Here is a 9,530-nt window from a genome sequence, read left to right as displayed (position 1 = left end):
GTAAATTGTTTGAAATGCACCATTTTTGTACTGACGAGACAACCTCTTGCAGCAAAGTACAGTCGGCGATACAGTACACCTGCCGAAACAGTTTAACATCGTCTGCAAAAATGAGCACCTGCGAGTGCTTCACGGAGGACATGGGATCATTTAAAAATATTAAACAACAAAGGACCAAGATTGGAAATCTGAGGCAAACCCGAAATAGATATGAAAGGACGCGACAGGTAGCCAGAAACTCTAACGCAGTTTTGTCTTTCATGTAAATAACTCCTGAACCAGGTAATGTACCCAAGGCCAAGCGCGTAGTTCTTGAGATTCAGCAATAACAATTCATGATTAACGCTGTCAAAGGCTTTCGACATGTCCAGATGTACAGCATCTACCTGTCCCCGACTCTGGACAATTGGCATAAAATAATTAAGAAATCTGAATAAGTTTTTTTCCACGGATCTTCCTGCTAAAAAAACATGCTGAAAGGGAACAATCTTTCTTTCAAAATAGTTATACAAACGGCTGTACATCACCTTCTCAAACACTTTTGAGAATGGATTTAAAAGAGATACAGGACGATAATTAGTCATGTCGCCACAATTACCAGATTTGAAAATTGGCACAACAAATGGGGATTTCCAAGTGTTTGGAAAGACACCCTTCTGGAGCGACATGTTAAACACCTTTTCGAGAAGAGGAGCAAACACTTCAGAGGAGCCCTTCACAATAAAGTTTGGAATATCATCGGAACCTGTCGATAGCTTAGAATCTAGTTTACCGATAGCCGAAACCACCTCATCAACCGTAATACTCGTTAAAGGTAAATAGTCATCAGAATCCCGTGTCACAGAAGAAGTAGTGTTGAGATTAGAAAAACATGACTTAAAGTGTTCTGAAAACAGCTCACTGAGAGACTTAGGTGACGTATAAATACCAGACTCATTATGAAGCGTTATACAGTTTGACCCCTTCCTGGTATGCTTCTTCACAAAGCGCCAGAATTCTTCGGGTCGCTTGTTTAAGCTAAGCTCCACCTGCTTACGGTACAGATACTGGTCATTAGCGAGGAGTTGCTTTGTTAGTTTACGATATACGCTGTATTTTTCATACCACACGTTTAGTTTTGTCTGTTTATACAATCTATGATAATGTAATTTTAACTTCAAGTAATGTCTTAAATCCTTAGAGAACCAGTTGGGACACTTCTCGTGACGTTGAAGGTACTTAGGACTGAACATATCCATTGCATCACTAACTACCAATGTGAGACCGTCCACTATAGAACCAACATCTGAGCCTTGTAACATGCTATTCCTGTCGTATTTCGTGAAATATTTAAATAAACCAAAATAATTCTCGACACTATATGCATATCCCAGGACGCAGCAAGGTGATATGACCTTTAAAGACATTGAAAACAAGACCTCACTCGGAGGGTGCTAAGCGTCAGCAGTTACCAGGGGATCATTTACACAAGTCACATTCGAAACACAAAAGTTATATAGAACTAAATCAAGAATGTTTCTGGAGCAATTCATAAACATGTTCTCTCGCGTAAAATCATTAAAATTTGAATAGCTGAATAAACAAGTTGCTTTTAGACGCGTACATGAGATTTCACTGTTAATAATAACAGAAAGCCAATCAACTTTTGGAAGATGAAACACTCCGAAAATCTTTACGCGATATTTAGTCGTATCTATGTTGTTATCAAAGAAATTGAAGTGGTCTATGAAAAGCGCAGCATCTGAAGCGGGAGGAAAATAATATGTTCCAATCAGAAGGTTGAATCCGTCAGCAGAAGGAATTTCAACCCACACCGATTCCCGATAAGTTTCCAGATTGTTACGTCTATGGGCGTTCAACGATTGATTGCAGGCTATCAGTACACCACCGCCGTATTTTATTCCTGACGCGTAGTCACGGTCCCTGCGAAACACAAAATACACGCTGGAAAATAATCGCCACTGGCGATGCCATCATGCAGCCAAGCTTCCGATAAGGTAACGATGTTGTAATCACAACCCAGCAGATTCGACATAAATTCATCTGATTTGGTTCTAAGACCACGAACGTTTTGATAATATACACTAAGTTTTCGAGCCATGATCAGTTTGAGTTACATTTTCCGAGACAGTCCTGTAATGCCGGGAAATAGGCAGCCTCGCAAAAAACGGACGAAAAAGAGAGCCATCCGGCCACACATCAGGGCTGTTCCTCGTCAATGGCGAGATGAAACGAATTGTAGGTTGGATAGAGTGTCTTTAAACGGGCGTGCACATCACTGATTTGTCCCCGAGGACGGTTTTCACGATAGCCTCTATGTCCGAGACCGTCGTGGCTAGGTCCGTACGGGAAACAAACGAGCCTTTCGAAGGCGGAGCGCGCGGCACCGCTCTGACACTGCAATTTGTAGCTTGACCGAATGAAACCTGTGGCCTTGGACGACGATCCTGGTTAGAGCGAGGGTAATCACTCGCACCGTGAGTAACGTTGGAAAACTCACTGTTTCCTTGACGTGGGGAAGATGTCGAAATCCCACGGGCAGTCGTATTTGCAGGTATATCCGGATGTTGTACCTGAGTCAGAGTCTTGGGGCGGGCGCCCATAGCAACTGAAGCGTACGAAGGCGCCGCTAATTGCCGGGGCGACGGGTGACGCGTTTTTGAAAGCAGCCGCGATGGGCTCGTTCACAACTGCTTGGCGAAGTTGGGAGACTTCCTCTCTTAGCGCTCTGTTATCCGCGCGCAGCAGCTTTACCTCGGCCGTCAATATATCGAGCCGAGACGAAAGCCCCACGAGCAGGCGGATAGTTTCCGAAGATGTTCCGTCATGTGCCGATTCCCCGTTGCCGTCGTCGCCTCCACAAAATGTTGGATTCTGCACTCCCGCGTGTGGGCGTATCCCCGCCATCAGATCCAGCGCCGATAAGCCTCGTCGCAGAAGGATTTGACCCCCTTGAACAATCCTTGCATTCGTAGCTGCTTTTACCAGTCTGCATGAAGATGTCGTATTCTTCTGCCCGTATATCTAGGCACTTGCAGTGAAACCGGCGAGTACATGACGCGCAGTGCAAAAATTGCTGTCTACCGAAAAACTGGGAAGAGCAGCAGACGCACACATCCTTGCTCCCCGTCATCAGACGGCAACAATTACGATGCGGTCAGGACAGGAACACATAACAGATGACAGAGATGTAGATGTGCGTTGAGAAATTATGAGCAGAAAGAGAGCACCATATCCAGTGCTAAGAGCCTATATATTCCCAGCTGAGCGGCGGCACGCGGAACCTGAAGTCTCTTTGCACGATCAGAGCGCTGAATATTGAGGTTGGCTCATAGGAATGGCCGCGGTTCATCTTTTGTTGAAGCTGAGTATAAGCAATCAGAGTCGTAGCGTCTCTGAATGCGCCTGAGAGTTTGGACAGAGTAGCGGCAACCCGTGAGACGCGTCGGCCGCCCGCCGGTAAATAAAGAAAAAGAAAAAAAAAAGAAAAACAAACACGAGAACGTGGGTGGAGGGTAAAAAGGAAACAGTGTTCAGAAGAGCCGTGCGTCTTGATGTTTGTGTTTCTGAGGATAAAACCTTTTGGTACTTGCTGTTTCTGCTATCAGAGGTCGAAACTGTTTTGCTGTTTTCTGAAGCTGTAACTGTTGATTGAATCCCGCCTTTCCCTCTCGGTGCTATACTTTAGTTTCAGCCAGATTATAAAATCCGCTGAGTTATCTTAAAAGCAGATTAGATGCGCCACAGTATGGCAACTAGTGGGGGTCCTAAAATATCCGTTGGCCTTTCTATCGCTTTCTTATCTAATCAGTCGTACATTGAAATCAAGGCGTTCAAAATAGGTATCAGAAAGGAATAAAGAATCAGAAACTTGGGCTGAGTCAGAGCAGATTGTCCGAACTATGTGTGCCAAAAACCTTGACATTGTGCTAGACGACTTCGCCGTAGACAGATCACATCGTCTAGGCCAGTTCCACCCTAACGAGCGTAGGCCAATTATTGCAAAGCTCTGCTTTTTCAAACATAAACAGGCGCTTCGTTCCGCTGGTGTTAATCTGAAGGGTGCTAATCTATCTGTTGGTGAAGATTTTCCGGCAAACATAAGAATTGCTAGGAGGGAACTGCTCGCGTACGTGAAACTCAAAAACTGTCGATTGAGGCTTCGATATGATAAGCTCTACGTTGATAACACCTGTTTCGTTTACGATCACGCTAACCAATCTGTATCTGCCAACGAATAATACCAACCTAAAAATAAAAAATATGTTTCTTTCGCCCCTTCTGCGTCGTCATCAAAACTAGTCGAAGATTCGTTCTACGCTTACTCTGTTCTATTTACGAACATAAGAAGTGTGTCATCTAAACGCGATGCTTTGTATTCTCTAATCGACTCAACCCAAGCTGACGTAGTTCTTTTAACCGAAACATGGCTCACGCCTGAGATTCATGACTCTGAAGTTTCCCCTCGTGTATGAATTTTAATTTGTATAGATGTGATAGAATTTGCAAACGGGTTGGGGGAGTACTGATAGCTGTGAACAACCGCTTGACGGTACCACGAGTGACTACTGCACCGGGCTTAGAAATGCTTTGGTTATACCTTTCGTCACATTCTTTTCAAACAGTCATTGGTCTCTGCTACAGACCACCTGACAGTAATAATGCCTTTGCACCTTTATTACAAGAGTGTCTCAGTAATACATCCTTAAAATTTCCTAAAGCAGCGGTTATACTTTTAGGTGATTTTAACTACCCCTCCATCGACTTGAATAAGTTAACAGCAAATTACAATGAACCGAGATATTTCAACAATATGTGTTGGCATTTCAACTTTACACAACTGATTAGTCAGCCAACTCGAATCACTGATCACAGTAGCAACATACTTGATATTTGCTTATCTACGGATCCAAATGTGATCAACAACCTTTCACTACTATCTGGGCTCAGTGACCACCTCGTTGCACATTTTAACTTTTTGTTTCCTTCTGCGCAAATGTATTCTTCATAAAGAAATAAGGGATTACAACAAAGCCGACTAAAAGTCTATTGACGCTGAACTAGAGGCATTTTTTGTGTTTTTCAGGCAGGCGTTCCATAGTTACTCAACTGAGGAAAACTGGCTCCGTTTTAAAAATTGATTATTATTCCTAGCGAATAAATACGTGCCTCTGGTGAACGTCAAGGCAGATAATCACAACCCCTGGTACAATAAAGCAATCAAGCGATTAGCCAATAAGAAAAAAAAGATTAATCAAGGGTGCTAAACAGAACCCCTTAAACAAAGAGATACAAAATAAAATGAAGAATGCGAAAAATTATAAAGATATGAAATTACAAAAGCCAAATCAAAATTTTACGGTACCGACCTATTACAAGTATGAACCGACAAACCCAAACAGTTCTGGAACGTAATCAATCCTAAGCCGTTCACCCCTTTTGCTCTCACCAATGACGAATGTCTAGTTCTTTCCGACGACCAGTGAGCTGATTGCCTAAACAACTATTTTTGTTCTGTGTTCACCAACGAAAGTCTTAACAACATTCCGGTACCTCTTGTCCTTACTAATCCGTCTATGGAAACTATTAACATCGACTATTCTGGGGTTATCAACGCTATTGAAAATCAGAAACTTTCCTCGAGTTCTGGCGATAACCTCATCAACTCAAAAATATTAAAAAATACAAAGCATGGATCATCTTTGTTTTTAACTGACATTTTTCGTGAATCCCTTTCGTCAGCTATCGTCCCTCATTACTGGAAAATTAGCCGCGTTATCCCCATACATAAGTCCGGAAACCAAACTTCGCTCTTAAATTATCGCCCAATATCGCTGACCGGCGCATTTCTTCAAAAATCTTGGAACATATCATATTTTCTGATGTTATGAGATATATCGAATCTAATGGCGTTCTTACCATGAACCAACACGGATTCAGGAAACAATTGTCATGCGAGACCCAACTCCTTGAATTTGTACATAACGTTCATTCTAATTTGGAACATAAACAACAAACTGACGCTATCTTCCTTGATTTTTCGAAGGCCTTCGGTAGAGTACCGCACAACCGCCTTATAATGAAACTTCACCAATTAAAAATTGATACTTCATTATTACTTGGATTTCTTAAATTCTTTCTGATCGCTGTCAATATACCGTTGTTAATAACTCAGCATCATCCGAAATGAGCGTAACATCTGGCGTTCCTCAAGGAAGCGGGCTCAGACCACTCCTTTTTTAATCTACATCAATGACCTCCCTCTTTGTGTTTCTTCGACCATCCACCTTTTCGCAGACGACTGCGTAATCTGCCGTACTATCTCGAATACCAGCGACCACTCATCCCTGCAAACTGACTTGTGGTCCATTGCAAAATGGTGTGATAATTGGCAGATGTCACTAAACCTAGATATATAAAAATTACTCACCTTTTCTCGCCTTTTGTCATCGTCTTCTTATAACTACAGCATTAACGATATTATACTTGGTTTATCCTCATCTTACAAATATCTTGGTCTTTATAAAACCACCGATCTATCATGGACCCCACAACAATCACATTGTTGCTAAGGCAAGCAGCACACTCGGTTTTCTCCGACGGAAGATAAGACTCGCACCCCCTAAAGTAAAACAAATCGCATATCTAACATTAGTACGCCCAAAAGTAGAATATGTTGCATCCATATGGTCTCCGAGGAAAAATTATCTGAAAGACGAACTAGAACGTGTCCAAAGAAGAGCATTACGATTTTTTATTCTGATTATTCTTTTCACACAAGTGTGTATGAACTACGGAAATGAGCAAACTTCCCTGAACTCATTTTAAGGCGGAAGATATTTCGTTTGGCACTGTTTTACAAGATTTACCACCAAAACCCAACAATTAGAAATAAGCTATTTCCTCCTCCCACTTTTTTTTTCCGAGAATAAATAACAGCTGTAAAATACAATCCATATATGCATCCACGACTTCTTACGCTAACTGTTTCATACCTTTTACAAATAATGAATGGAAGGCTTTGCCTAGCAACATAAGTCACAGCTCAAATATAGATGTATTTAAAAAGTGCAGGGCGAATTTTTATAATTCACAATGAACTAGCACTTTTTTAACATAGGTGTATGTGAACTTTTTGTCATGTTTTGTTTGAATATTTTGTTGACAAAGAACGGGTCGAAACATGTCTCAACTGTTGCAGGGTCGGACACCGAGCCGACGTGCGGAACCACCGAAGAACCAACGCTGCCATCGCTGCGGAGAGGAGCCCCTGCCACCAGAGGAGGGTGAGCCCCCCAGCTGCGAGGTCAAGTGCATCATCTGCGAACGTCCGCACGTTACGGGAAGCCGCAACTGCAAGCACCGTTTCGCCGAGGAAAGCTAGGAACTCCAGGCCACGGGGCCTCCGACTAGAAATCGGTACTCGCTGCTCTCGTTGGAAGACGACGGCAACTCCGGGTGGCGCTCAAGATCCATAACACCATCGTCGCGCCGACGCCGCAGCGAAAGTCGGTCGAAGGACAGGTCTACTTCCTACCCACCCCTGAACGACCGCGGAAGAAACAGCTCGAGAAGCAAAGAGCAACGAGCGCAAGAAACCTCCCTCCTCGAGGGGCAACAGCACCACCCAGAACGCCGACAAACAGGTGAGGTGGGCATCCAGGGTCTCCTATGCGAACGCTGGGAAGCGCAACTTTCTGAAGCAAACTAGAAAGCTGAAAGGTGAAAAGGCTGCACTCCGTAGGCGAATCGATGAGCTTTAAAAGCTCGTCGAAACAAGCCCCAATTCTACCCCCTCAACACACCGGCAGCCGCGAGATCGGCTCCATCTACTCCTACCCAAATCGCAACCAACAATGCGATGGATGCGGACGCTAACCGCGGAACGCTAAAGAAACAAGCCTCGACAGACCTAGACGCTGACGCTAAGAGAGTAGCCGAGGCGTACCCAGACGGTGAGCCGCAGCCCAAACCAAAAACGACCGTCACTTCTCAGGCACGAAAGGTTCGATCAACTTGAAAAAGACAGTCAAGAAACAAAAGACAGTCTCAGAGTAGTCGGAAAGACACTCCAACAAATATTACAACGCCTCACGGTACTCGACCGCCTCACGGCCCTAGAAGCGGCCGTGCATATGCTAGTGCAGCAACTACCATGTAACCTTGCTCAAACAATTCAATATGGCCCCTCGGCCTCAGGAGATTAAGGTCTGGTAGTGGAACTGCAAGCGAAGCAAAAGAAAAAGAAAAACGCGGCAACCTGCAACTCTCTATTCAGCAACTATCCGAAAAACCGGATGTCATAGCTTTACAAGAAGCCAGTCATTTGATAAAATTAACGGGTTACACGCCTTTCATTCCCCCCTGAACACAGGCCCGAAAAAACCGATCTCGGTCACCGCGACTTTCGTTCAACGCCACATCGTGGTCATACAACACGAAATAGAAGACACAAAGGTCCAACACACGCTAGTGGAAACCCCGCCGCGTAAAAAGAGATATGGAAACGTCTACATTCTTAACGTCTACAATTCAGTAAAACATAAAATAGCGCAACAGAAAGACAAGGACAAGAAGTATACAGCACAGGCGTATACAGGACAGCGTCCTTGTCTTTCTGTTGCGCTATTTTATGTTCTACTAAGAAGAACCAACTAGCCCAACAACGTACCCTACTAGTCTACAATTCACCCAAGGACAGAACAAAAGCAACCTCCGACATTATTCGTAAGGCCGTTGAACTTGCAGGGAAATCTAAACTCGTAGTGGTAGGCGACTTCAACGCGCACCACCCTGCCTGGTGCTACCGGAAAGCGCATATCTAAGGAACGGCGCTATGGTAATCTATGCAAGACGAGGGTAAGACAAGACGATCCTTAAAGGGATGCTGAACCGAAATTTGAATTTCCCGAAACGCGCAGAAAAAGCGAAAAAGCGTGCAACGGGATGCTACAAACTCTAACACATCACTCATACAGCGATATTTCGAACGGATGACCGTATTTTTCAGAAAAGGAGACGCATTTGGCAGGAATGTTGACGTCATGTTTCTCCGAGAAGGAGAGGGAACGGCCTCGCGCTTTCACCGCCTCGTGGCCTTGAGGGAGTAAAGTGAAGAGAGGAGAAAACACGGTATATTGACGGTCACGCGCCTCGTCGGCCTGGTTCAATCTCGACCTCTTTTTTCCAAAAATACGGCCGTCCATTCGAGATATCGCTGTATGAGTGATGTTTCGATGTTTGTAGCATCCCGTTGCACGCTTTTGCCGCGTGTTTTGAGGAATCTAGATTTCCGTTCAGCATCCCTTTAACGACGTTAAAGAGCCTACTAGGGACGGCAATAGCGTCAGCACGGACACGGCCCCCGATCTTGGCCTGAGTAAAGACATTAACTCAGCCACATGGACAAACACGGGTCTCATGTTGGGAAGTGACCACTATATAGTGGAAACGAATCTTCCAGACGGCCCCGTTTAAACATCCTCCATTAAAAACGAGACAAACGGATTGGGACAACTTCCGTAAAATTA

At 44.2% G+C, this 9,530-nt stretch overlaps 1 pseudogene; it reads left to right on the top strand.

Moving 5' to 3' along the window:
• The first annotated feature begins 7,861 nt into the window (after window positions 1-7,861).
• Window positions 7,862-9,530, top strand: part of LOC115333185 — a 90,625-nt pseudogene continuing 88,956 nt past the window's right edge.

Source organism: Ixodes scapularis, unplaced genomic scaffold (genome assembly GCF_016920785.2).
Source record: "Ixodes scapularis isolate PalLabHiFi unplaced genomic scaffold, ASM1692078v2 PGA_scaffold10__122_contigs__length_95168666, whole genome shotgun sequence".
Classification (NCBI taxonomy): domain Eukaryota; kingdom Metazoa; phylum Arthropoda; class Arachnida; order Ixodida; family Ixodidae; genus Ixodes; species Ixodes scapularis.
Note: the sequence above shows the minus strand (reverse complement) of the source record. Positions and strands in the feature narration are given on the sequence as shown.